Genomic DNA, 12,662 nt, shown 5'->3' with positions numbered 1-12,662 from the left:
AACGCAATAAATGATTTATTCCAAGTTACAGAACAAGGCAATTGTAGCTCATATAGTTAAGCATGAGAGATCTTTAAGAGTTATAAGAATTCACAGCACATGTTCCTACCTTGTCTAAAAGATACATGTATACTGTAAACAGGCAAAATACACATGTAGAGGTAAAAACGTGGCCCCACTTGGTTGGAGTTGAGGATGTATTATGGGGAATTATGATTCAAGACAGTTGTGCTTTTTTGCGTTGCTAATCATTTCACTGGCATTAATTAATTAGGACTTGCAGTTTCCTATCAAAATTGTTTGCCACTCATATCTTCAGCATGAAGTGCTTGATCTTTTTTAAAACCTCCATTACTCAACATCCATGAAAGAAATTTCTTCTTATATCACAGAATAAAAGACTTTGAAATGGGACATCCTTAGTAAACCTCTACTCTTCAAAGCTCAGGGCTAGTTAGCAAAAGAGGGCAACAAAGACTGTAGTGGTGGTGGTGGTGGTGGTGGTGGTAGTGGTGGTGGTCTTGGTGGTGGTGTGATGTGGTGGTGGTGGTGGTGGTGGTAGTGGTGGTGGTCTTGGTGGTGGTGTGATGTGGTGGTGGTGGTGGTGGTGGTGGTGGTGGTAGTGGTGGTGGTCTTGGTGGTGGTGTGATGTGGTGGTGGATTACTTCAAGAAAACAGTGTTTCCTGAACACAACAAGGTAGATGCACATATAAAATCACAACTCATGATGGCAAGCACAAGGTCCATATTAGGTCAAACCAAAAAAAATCTCAACATGAAGGAGAATTACGCATGAAGAACTGTTGTCATTTGGTAGCTGCTGGGAGTGAGGTAGGGTCAGTGTCCTTTAATAGTGTATTCAGAGTAGGACATTCCAGAGTAGTTGTCCAACACAAAGTGGACTTGATGGATATTTGAAAATAAGAAAAATATATAGAAAAAAAGAGACAGAGCATGAAGTTAGCTGAATAGGGAGGTAAGGGCAATTCTGGGAGAAGTTGTGGGATGATCAAGATATATTGTTTAAAATTCTCAATGAAAGAATAAGAATATTAAAAAGATTCTTAACCCCGCTCCAAGTTACAACAAAGAATATACTAACTCAAACCTTGATGACTAGCAAGTTTGTTCATGATAATTAAGTAAATGATAGCTATTCAATCTTACTGTTCTCTCTTGGGGAGAAGTGACCCTTGGGCATTTAGGAGGGTGATAAAATATTGAAAAAAGACAAAAAAGTGCAAGAGAAAGAATCCTAGCACTGCTCATCAAGCCAAGCAAGAAAGTTAATCCCATCATAGTATGGGTATCAGGATTCATGCCAGTAATCTAAATTCCCAGCAATATGAGGTTGGTGACACAAAACATGAAGCAGCCACGAAAAAAATAATAGCGCTGCATTTTTGAAATGAAGTAAAACTGTGCATTCTGACAAGAACGATGTTTCCAAAATATCTTAAGTGGTGGGTGGGGATAAAGCATGCCATGAAACATTCTCTAGGGTATGATCTCAAATCCTAGAGCTGTTTATAAATTCACAAACTTGCCAGCTATATCCAGCACAGTGCCAGCATGCCATGTACATTCGCTTTCAGTACATGCTATTGACCTTTATAACAAGCCCATGGGACCTTTATAATTAGGAAAAAATACTCATATTTCCATTGTAGCAAGACAAATAATCAAAGCCTCCATCTTAGATGATCCTTATCCATCCTGTCTGTTATAACACTTTGTCAGTATTCATATGGTGAATTCAGTAATGCATTTGGTCATTTTCTCTCATAACTTTCTCATGAATGAACTGAAATAAAACAATAATGTATTAACCATACTATAACAGCCCAATGGAGTGGCAATTGATTAAAGAATTTTACCCACAGCATAGGTGGCAACCAGTAGAAAGGTCTCTAGAGAAGGGCCCCGGGGCTTTTCCAAGATCATTAATAATTTACATGATATATAAAATGTACTTACCACGTCTGACGAAGACTCAAAGCTGGCAGAGGATCAAATAGGTTGAAGAACAAAATTGAGATGCAAAGTGAACTCAGATGGGCCGGGTGTACTGAGCTAAAATTAAAAAGGTGAAATTTAAATAAAATAAAGAAAAACTACTCAACAAAATCTTTATTTTTTTTATTTTCTATATTCTTTGTTTACATTCCAAAAGCTTTCCCCTTTCCCAGTCCCCCTATATGTCCCATAAGTCCTCTTCTCTCCATCCATTCTCCTATCTTTCCCCCTCCCTTGAATACTGAAGATACAATTAGCATATCAAATGATTCTCATGAAGAAGGAAGAAGAGGGCCCTAATCCTGGAAAGGCTTGATCCAGCATTGTAGGGGAGTAACAAAATCTTTAATAATTCATTTTGTGACACTGGAAGAAGGGACAGTGTCTCAGAAGCGGGTCACATACAAACTCACCAAGCAATCAAGAAAGATTTAAGGTTTGAGGTGAGCCACATGCATAACGCCAGCTAGCAGTTTGATGAAGGTAGAGTATTTAGTTGGCAAAGTGTCAGAGTACCATTTTGGGGTATATTAATTAAAGTACCATTTCCGGATGCTGCTAAACATGATTGTTTTCCTGTAGACTCCAATATTCCTTCCTAGGGTCTCCAATTCGAAACACCATATTCTTAGAGGATCACAGAAAAGATTGTAATGCCTCCCAAGAAGAAACAGAAGTTCATAGTAGGAGAGGGTTTGACAGAGACTTGGGGCCTAGGAAGCAGGACGGTAATATACAGGGTACTTACTCAAATGCCGAATCTCTACTGCTTTCCTTGTCTTAGGTTACATGGGTGAAAGGATCACTGCCACTCAGTGGTGCCAAATAGGCAGGGTGAACAATTAAGCCTGTCAGATAGTTTTTCTCACCTAGAGAAGGCCCTGCTGGAGGCTAGGAAGGTTGATAAGGCAAGAGAGTTCACTGGCATGACCTGCTGCCAGTGATGGAACTGTCCTAATAAGGCCTATGGTTCTGAGGGACTCCATGTCTTTTCCTGAGTCACTGTCAGTATTTCTTTTTGTGTACCCTCTACCGTACAATGAGCCCATATTGTGCACCCCCAGAGTGTTAGGGGAGCCTTGTGAGACTTGCTTAACTTCTATCTCATTTATCATTGTTCCAGGCCTCCTGAGGAGCAAGCTACCACAGAGGAGGAGCAGAAGACCGAGATATGTCAACTCAAGTTCATACTCGAAGTAGCTTCCACATCTCTTTTCACCTCCCTGCAAATAATACTCAGCACTTAACTAAAAACAAAAGAAAACAAAAACAAAAAACAAAGCAAAGCAACAAAAAGCACAACTAAAACAACATCTGCTCTCAGTGACCTGTCTAATTTCCTATTCCATTACACTTCCTTCATTTGTGTGTCTGACTTGAGGACAGACTTCTTGCCATTTCCCTTGAGATGCCTCACCCTTCACTCTCTCACTTCCTTCAAGGCTCAACTCTGATCACCTATTCAGTGACCTTTTCCTGGCCACTCATTTAAATTCTATGGTGTGCAGGTTTACACACACACACACACACTTCCAACCACTTTACATAATCAATATAACACAATATGCATTTTGATAGTTCCTCTCTCTATTGTACTATAAGTTCATTACATTGTAGACATGTTGTTCTTTTGTGTGTGTGTGTGTGTGTTTCTCACTTCTAGCACACTCGCAAGAACCATAGTAGGTGCTCAGTAAAGGTCCAATGGACTGCCTCACAAATCCATGCTATTATCTGCTCTTATTTCAAGAATCATGTGCTAGTAAAACAATAAAGTTTAAGTTAAATATAAAAGAAATTTCACTTTTAAAACTGGCTTCAAAACTGATAACAAGAAATTGAATGCTAAGTAGTAAGATTTGAGATGCCTTTGTAAATTTTTCTCAATTTCTTTCATTTGTCATGCAACTATGTCACATTACTTTTTTTGGCTGATGATAATAATTATAGTAGCTGATATGAGTTGAGTGCTTACAGCATATCAGCGCATGATAAACACTTTACTTGATTAAGATATTTAGTTGCTATGATAGTTCTCTGGAGTTGATGCTATTAAAATTACTATCTTAAAGATCATGACACTGAAAAGCCAGGAGGTATGCCCTGGTCAAGGTCATGACAAACATCAGACAAATTTCAAGGTGAGAAAGAAAATTGTTGCTAGTAATAATCATGCATCAGCACTTATGCTGATTGTTACAAGCCCAAGACATGTACTCCTATTATATGACTATTTTTTCAGTACTAAACTACCTGTAATGTACTCAGATATTCAGTCCCCCTTAGCATCTGCCCTGGTTTAATTAGGAACATGCTTGGTTCTCTTTCTGCACATCCCAACTGGGATGCTGGGAAAGCTGTCAGTAACTTGTACTCTGCGTGTCCTGAAAAGTAGGCCTCTGGAACAGATGAGGATTTCAGTCTTCACTTGTCATATCATCCCATCTGAGAATATACTTCTTGCCAGCTTGCTTTCCCTGTCCTGCCAGTTTCACCCTAAAGCATAATTTAAATTCAGTTTTCTCCAGCAATCCCTCTTTGGCCAGCCAGATTTCTGCCGTAATCTCTCTCTCTCTCTCTCTCTCTCTCTCTCTCTCTCTCTCTCTCTCTCTCTCTCCCTCCCTCCCTCCCTCCCTCCCTCCCTCCCACCCTCCCTCTCCCTCCCTCCCTCCATCCCTCCTTGATGTTCTTACACTACAGTCATCTCCCTGATGTTCTTACACTACAGTCATCTCCAGTTTCGTAAAGATGGCCTTCTTTCCATTCAGCTATGTCTGTCTCAGTTAGACTCCAGCTTCAGAAAGCAGCGGAGTCCTGTACTCCTTGGAATGCCCTGAGTCAATAGTGTGCATGTAAATAGTAGACCCTCAGTAATTATTGTGTTGATTTAATCATCTTACGGTGACCTCGTAGTTGTACAAATGTTCTCTTTTCAAAGTAATCTCATACATATTATCCCACATAACCTCCCAGCAGACCCGAGAGATAAGAGGAACAGGTCTGATTTTTCTCATGTTGACAGTTAAAGGAACTAGGAGCCAGGGAAGTTGAATAATTTGTCTTAAGTACACAAACCTGAGAAGTGAGATTCCCTCTGGGACTTTACACCCCGAAGTCTTTATACTAGACCACACTGATTCCGCAGAAAGATGCTGCTGATGGGAACAATGCTAATAAGTTTCCTGTAAAGGTCTTCATTCCATCATTGGCATAAAGCAAAGGCAATACAGAATGCCAAGAGGCAGTATCCTCAGTGGAGACTGGGAAAGAAGGAAAACTTATCCACACTACCAAGAAGTGCCTGGGGCTCATCGGTTGAATGTCAATAACTTGGCTATAATCTCTGTAGAGAGGATTGATGACTGAATGTTGTCTTCTACACATGGTAAACTATTTTAGCCCCCAAAAGAAAGGAGACAGCCTAGCAGATGGTATGATAATAGTGAAAGAGAGCACCAAGATAATAGAAACCCGGGTGCAAGATCTCATTCTGCCACCAACTATGGGTGTGACCATGGGACCCTTAAGCATATGGGCACAGAGGAAAATTTCCTGAACAAAAGACCAATAGCTTATGCTCTAAGATCAAGAATTGATAAATGGGACCTCATAAAATTACAAAGTTTCTGTAAGACAAATGACACTGTCAATAGGACAAAACATCAACCAACAAATTGGGAAAAGATCTTCACCAACCCTACATCTGGCAGAGCACTAATATCCAATATATGCAAAGAACTCAAGAATTTAGACTCCAGAGAGCCACATAACCCTATTAAAAATGGGGTACAGAGCTGAACAAAGAATTTTCACTTGAGGAATATTGAATGGCTGAGAAGTACCTAAAGAAATGTTCAACATCCTTAGTAATCAGGTAAATGCAAATCAAAAGAACCCTGAGATTTCACCTCACACCAGTCAGAATGGCTAAGATCAAAAACTCAGAAGACAGCAGATGCTGTTGAGGATGTGGAGAAAGAGGAACACTCCTTCATTGCTGGTGGGATTGCAAGCTGGTACAACCATCCTGGAAATCAGTCTGGAGTTCCCTCAGAAAACTGGGCATGATACTACCAGAGGACCCTGTTTTACCACTTCCGTGCATATATCCAGAGGATTCCTCTCAACATGTAATAAAGACACATACTCCACTATGCTCATAGAAGCCCTATTTATAACAGCCAGAAGCTGGAAAGAACACAGATGTCCCTCAACGGAGTAATGGATACAGAAAATGTGGTATATTTACACAATGGAATACTAAACAGCTATTAAAAACAATGAATTTATGAAATTCTTAGGCAAATGGGTAGAACTAGAAAATATCATCCTGAGTGAGGTAACCCAATAACAAAAGAACACATATGGTATGCACACACTGATAAGTGGATATTAGCCCAGAAGCTCTGAATACCCAAGATACAATTCACATATCAAATGATGCCCAAGAAGGGAGAACAAAGTATGTATACACTGGTCCTTCTTAGATGGGGGAACAAAATACCCACAGAAGGAGATACAGAGACAACGTGTGGAGTAGAGACTGAGAGAAAGACCATCCAGAGACTGCCCCACCTAGTAATCCATCCCATACACAGTTACAAACCCAGACACTATTATAGATGCCCACAAGTACTTGATGACTGTAACTGGACATAACTGTCATCTGGAAGGGCTCTGCTAGTTCATGACAAATACAGAGGGGGACACTCTCAGCCAGCCATTGGACTGAGCACAGGGTCCCCAGTGGAATATACACACAATATACTATGTACTACCAATTTTTCATTAAAATTTGATTAACGTAGAAAAAGAGAGAGAAGAGCTAGAGAAAGGACCCAAGGAGCTGAAGGGGTTTGCAGTGCCATAGGAGGAACAATGATATGAGCCATCCAGTACTCCCTGAGCTCCCAGGGACAAAACTATCAACAAAAGCGTACACATGGTGTTACCCACGGCTCCAGACACATAGGCAGCAGAGGATGGCCTTGTTGGACATCAAAGGGAGGAGAAGCCCCTGGTCCTGGAAAGGTTTGCTGCGGCAGTGTAGGAGAATATCAGGACAGGGACGCATAGGGTGTTGATTTGGGAACACGGGGAGGGGAGGTGGCTTATGGGACTTTGGGGGGGGGGGGGAACCAGGAAATGAGAAATCATTTGAAATATAAATAAAGAATATATCTAATTAAAAAAGAAAATAATAGCCAAAATGCAAAACTCAAGAGAGAGTACAGCAGTGGAATATTGACAGACAATAATAAATAATTATTTAGTATATATATATATATATATATATATATATATATATATATATATATATGGAGTTGGATAATAAAAAAGAGAAAAAGTATCATATAAAAGAAAGCAGGCTGAAGAGTCCCCATCTGACATATTAATGCACACAACATTGAAGTTCAACAAACTCATATTTGGACACACAATATACTATGTACTACCAATTTTTCATTAAAATTTGATTAACATAGAAAAAGAGAGAGAAGAATGTAACATTGCTTGCCCTTTTTATGTGGACTTTATGGATGAAGAGTTAAGGATATTAATATCTTTCCCATGCCAAGTGCACAGTGAAAAGATAAATTGTGTGCTCTGATGTGAATCAAAACACATCTTTAAGGCTGAGGAAATGGCTCAGTCAGTGAAAGACTTGCAACATGAGCGTGAGGAACCGAGTTTGAATTCCCAGCACCTATGTAAAAAGCTGATAGTGGTGTAGACCTGTAGTACAAGTGCTGGGGAGGTAGAGACAGGAGGATTCCTGAAGCTGGACAGCTGGCCTTGCCAGATCAGTGAACCCCAGTTTTATGTGGAAAATGACAGAGGAAGACATCCAGCATCAACCTCTGACTCCACAGGTATGCAGATGGACCTACACATGTGCTCATGAACACCTACTTGTTCATACAAATAAACATATACACACATGTACTGCACCTGCATGCATGCACACATATATACGTGATTAACAAACATAATTTTTTTTTTTTGGATTTGGTTTTTTCGAGACAGGGTTTCTCTGTACAGCCCTGGCTGTCCTGGACCTCACTCTGTAGACCAGGCTGGCCTCGAACTCAGAAATCCGCCTGCCTCTGCCTCCCAAAGTGCTGGGATTACAGGCGTGCACCACCACCGCTTGGCTTAACAAACATAATTTTAACAAGTTATTTGATTTCACAAAGGTAGAGTTTCTGGAGGCAAGATAGGAGAAGAGTGTGCACAAGAGCTCTTTGAACAAATCTTTGGCAGAGTTCTACACAGTCCTCGCTAATGAACACCAGCCGAACACCCCAATAAAGCCAGATGTATTTCCTGTGCAATGGGGTCAATGCAATTAGCCTGATACCCATAACCAAACTCCTAACTTGACCTTATATGTTAGGCCAAGGCCATTACATGTTATTAAGATTCAATTCTAATTAAACAATAGCCCACTCTGTTGACCCAAGCATGGCATGGCAAAGATAGGGAGGGAAAAGAAATGAATCATGTTGCATTCTCTTGCTAGTAATTTCTAGTCTAGTTCAGGACTTGACAGATTATGTCCTTGTATATCCAAATAAGAAGTTCAAACATGTTTGACTATGATCTAGAGTAAATTATTACTTCATGAAATATGTATATACAATATATACATATATGCATATATATGTATGAACTACACATTTGTAAACTGTGTATAACCATATAAAATTACAAATGTACAGGGAACAAGCATTCCATGAAGCCGTATTTATTTTTATTGTATGTAGTGTACACTGGTTATTTTTGTTGGTAATTTGTTTTAATGCTCCTTCTTGCTCATGAAGTTGATTTCCTGGTAAGTAATGATCTCATGTAAAAATGCTGCTATTGACAACCAGTGGCCAAGTCTGCCCTACATCCTAACTTGTTGGGGTCTTCACTAAATATAATTTGTTGAAAGAGCAATGCTACAGTGGAACCCAGAGACTTATGCCTATAAGGTGACTCCTCTACCACTTATCTGTATCTCCAGTTCCAACACATAATCGAGTACTTCTTTCCAAATATATGGAACCAACCACAAGTTCTTTGAATTCGTCCTGTGAATCTTCATGTGCACATGAACGTGATCACACACACACACACACACACACACACACACACACACACACACACACATTTTTAAACCAAGGACCAGCTGTGCACTGCCAAAAAGAAACCCCAGTTCTGAAAAACAGAAGCAAAGAGCATCCACAGTAATTGCTGTTATGCCCTCCTTATCAGCATAAGAGCTTTCCATTCATTACCTAACTGAAGCCCTCATGACAACCCCACTTCATAAGCGAGGACGCTCTTAGAGCACTTCAGTAATTTGCTGGGAGGCACAAGCAGGCCAGTTAAGACAGGGGCAGGACTGTATTTTTCCCATGATTTTCATTCCATGATTGGATTATCAATCTACTGTTGTATCCATACTGCCTCTTCTCATATCCCTTCCAAGAACATATTCAAAGACCTTCTATCTGCCCTACTATCCCAAGTTCACGCTCAAATCGCTCAGTCATCCAAGGTAAAAAATGAGATACAAAACAATAGTTAACCGTGTTATTCATGGAGAATTTTTGTTTCTATGGAATATGAAAATTTCCACTTAGACCTTTCAATCATACTGCAAATATGGAAGGACAAAGGAGAAAACCAGACTCACTTAGCAGAAACAGCTTATCCAAATCCGCACAGTAGGTTACAGCCAATCTGCAACACTACGACTCCCTTCTGGCCTGATAGAGCACTTGGGTGGATTTTCTCAAGTGCTCCTAGCTTCTTCTTACTCTCAGCCCAGTTTCTCTTAGTCACAAGAAAAGATGGCTTGTTTTCTGCCTTCCTCCACAGAGAATTCACATCACCAGTTTCAGAAATGCATGAGCTCTCCTCATACAGTGCCAGAGGGACAGGTTGCCCCGACCTCAAGGAGGCTGTGCTGAGGACTGGCAGCATTTCTATTTCTGTCCTGTAATTTGTAAAAAGCACTGCACTATGCTTTAAAGAAAAAAACATCATAGATTACTTGATAAAAGGAAAAGGCTCCATTCCTCCCACAGAGGCAAAATGCCACCAGCCACTAGCAAAGCAGCCCATGTAAGTCTCTGTGGAGCAAAATCTGCAAACCCACAGTCGAACTCTGTGGTGGACTAGATGGCAGGAGAGTTGGAAGGAAATAAATGGCCCCCATTTAGTCTCTTCAGCTGAGGACCTCCCTCCATTGAAAATATCTCCTCTGTTTCTGCCACAGAGAGGGGTGTTTTTACAGTTTGTATGTGGTCATGTCACAAATGACTAGTTATTTATTAAACACTGCATCAATTCTAACATTTTTTTTCATCCCTTCCTCTTCACAATATAGACCTTTTTTCTTTTTTCCCTTAGTGGTTCTTCAGGCAAACCTCCCATACTCTCTCTCTCTCTCTCTCTCTCTCTCTCTCTCTCTCTCTCAAAATAAAAGCAAGAGTTCTTTATCTTAGTCTCAGTATTCCTGCCTATAAAGTGAATACACTGAATCTAAAGATCTGTTAAGTCCATTCTCTGGTTCTAGGATTCTGTTTAGATATGCAAATAAATACCCAAGTGTTGTCCCTGAAATATTATTTCAGGGACAGTTGAACAGTTTGTTAACAGTAAGCTCAGTAAACTCATTTCAAATTGAGTATGTGTGTGCATACATGAATCTCTCTCTCTCTCTCTCTCTCTCTCTCTCTCTCTCTGTGTGTGTGTGTGTGTGTGTGTGTGTGTATGTGTGTGTGCCTATGTGTGTGTGTGCATACATGAATATCTCTCTCTCTCTCTCTCTCTCTCTCTCTCTCTCTCTCTCTCACCCTGTGTGTGTGTGTGTGTGCCTATGTGTGTGTGTGTGCATACATGAATCTCTCTCTCTCTTTCTCTGTCTCTCTCTCTCTGTGTATGTGTGTGTGCCTATGTGTGTGTGTGTGTGCCTGTGTGTGTGTGCCTATGTGTGTGTGTGTGCCTGTGTGTGTGTGCCTGTGTGTGTGCCTATGTGTGTGTGTGTCTGTGTGTTTGTGTGCCTGTGTGTGTGTGCCTGTGTGTGTGCCTATGTGTGTGTGTGCCTGTGTGTGTGTGTGTGTGTCTGTGTTTTGAAACAGGGGTCTGTAACCAGTATTGGCCTCCAAATCCAACTGTAGCCAAGGATGATCTTGAACTTCTTGTGCCTTTCAAGTACTGGGATTACAGGCTTGCACCATCAAACCCACTTTGCTTGGTTCTGGGGGATGAAACTCAAGGGCTTATCCATAGTATGTAAGCAGTATACTGAGTTATGTTTTTATTCCCCAAAACTGTCTGGTTTTGTTGATGAGGGGAATTGAGTTGTTGAATGATAGGGAAATAGTAATAGTAATAATAATAATAATGATAATAATAATATATTAAATAATAACAATAATAATAATAATGCCCAGGAGAATTCTGATATGCTCATGAAAAACTGAACTGCCTATTCCCAATGTTGTTGCAGTTTCATCCTCTATATTGGCATTCAGTGCTATAAAGCCTGGCTACTCAGTTACCTCTTCTCTGTTTGCCATTTTCTCTCTCCACGTGAAGGTGGTGAGCCCAATCCAGCCTTGTAATAACTGAGGTTTCAACCCTGTAGAGCTTCAAGCTAGTGCCATTCTCACCTCAGTAGAAGCATTCTGTTTGACATCAAGAAAATCCAAAGGGGTGTTAAATTTTCTTGTGCCTGCAGCTCCCTTTCAGTTTGGCAAGACTGGCTCAGGAATTGATGTTTTTATAGATTTTAATATCATGAATGTACAAAACACCCCAGCTTGTGAATCTGTATTGTCAATTACCCAAGTGGCTTCTTCCCAGTGGTGTTGCTAACAAGATCTGTGCTTGCTGTTGCTTGCCTACACAGCACATGCCCCTGTTTCACCTGCTTCCCACTGCCTCATTCAAGAGAATGAGATGCATTTGGAGAATTGGGAATGCTACCATGATATTTGGGAAAAAAAATGAGAGGAAGTGAAACATATTCTGTTGCAGTACTTCAAAGTGATTCATATCAACCTGTCTCTGAATCCACGTCACTCTGTCTCTTGGGACTGAGTGTGCTCACAGTCAAATAGTGATGATTTTAGGAGATAGCTCATAAGGTCATTATGGAGACTAAGTGATTAAAGAGTCTAGAGAATATCTCAACAACTGATGATTATGTTGATTGTAATTCTTCCTGGCTAAACTGGTCTTTAAGCTTTCCATTTCAAATGACTGTATTGTCTGGTCATCTCTTTTTACCAAGGGATCTGAAAGTGCACTAGACACAGGGCTGTATATTATATACATCTTAAAACCCCTAATGTGGGGGGGGGTGATGGAAATTGCCTGTTTTCCTGTTTATGTACTTTCTCAGTAAATACTCATTGACTACCCATTGCATGCCAGGCACCATATTAGGCAATGAAAACATAATGGTGACCAAAGTCCTTGATTAGTAGAATCAGGACTCTAGAAGTGGGGGAAGGAAGAGAGAAAGACAGAAATGAACTATGTCACTGGTTGTCACTGATGAGCTTGGTGACATTAAGAGAAAAGAACATGTGGTTGGGGTTAGGGAATATGGTAAGAAGAGGAAAATGAGTCCATAAGGAAA

The sequence above is a fragment of the Apodemus sylvaticus genome, chromosome X, assembly GCF_947179515.1.
Source record: "Apodemus sylvaticus chromosome X, mApoSyl1.1, whole genome shotgun sequence".
NCBI classification, from domain to species: Eukaryota; Metazoa; Chordata; class Mammalia; order Rodentia; family Muridae; genus Apodemus; species Apodemus sylvaticus.
The sequence above is the reverse complement of the archived record's forward strand: the minus strand, read 5'-3'. Positions refer to the sequence as shown.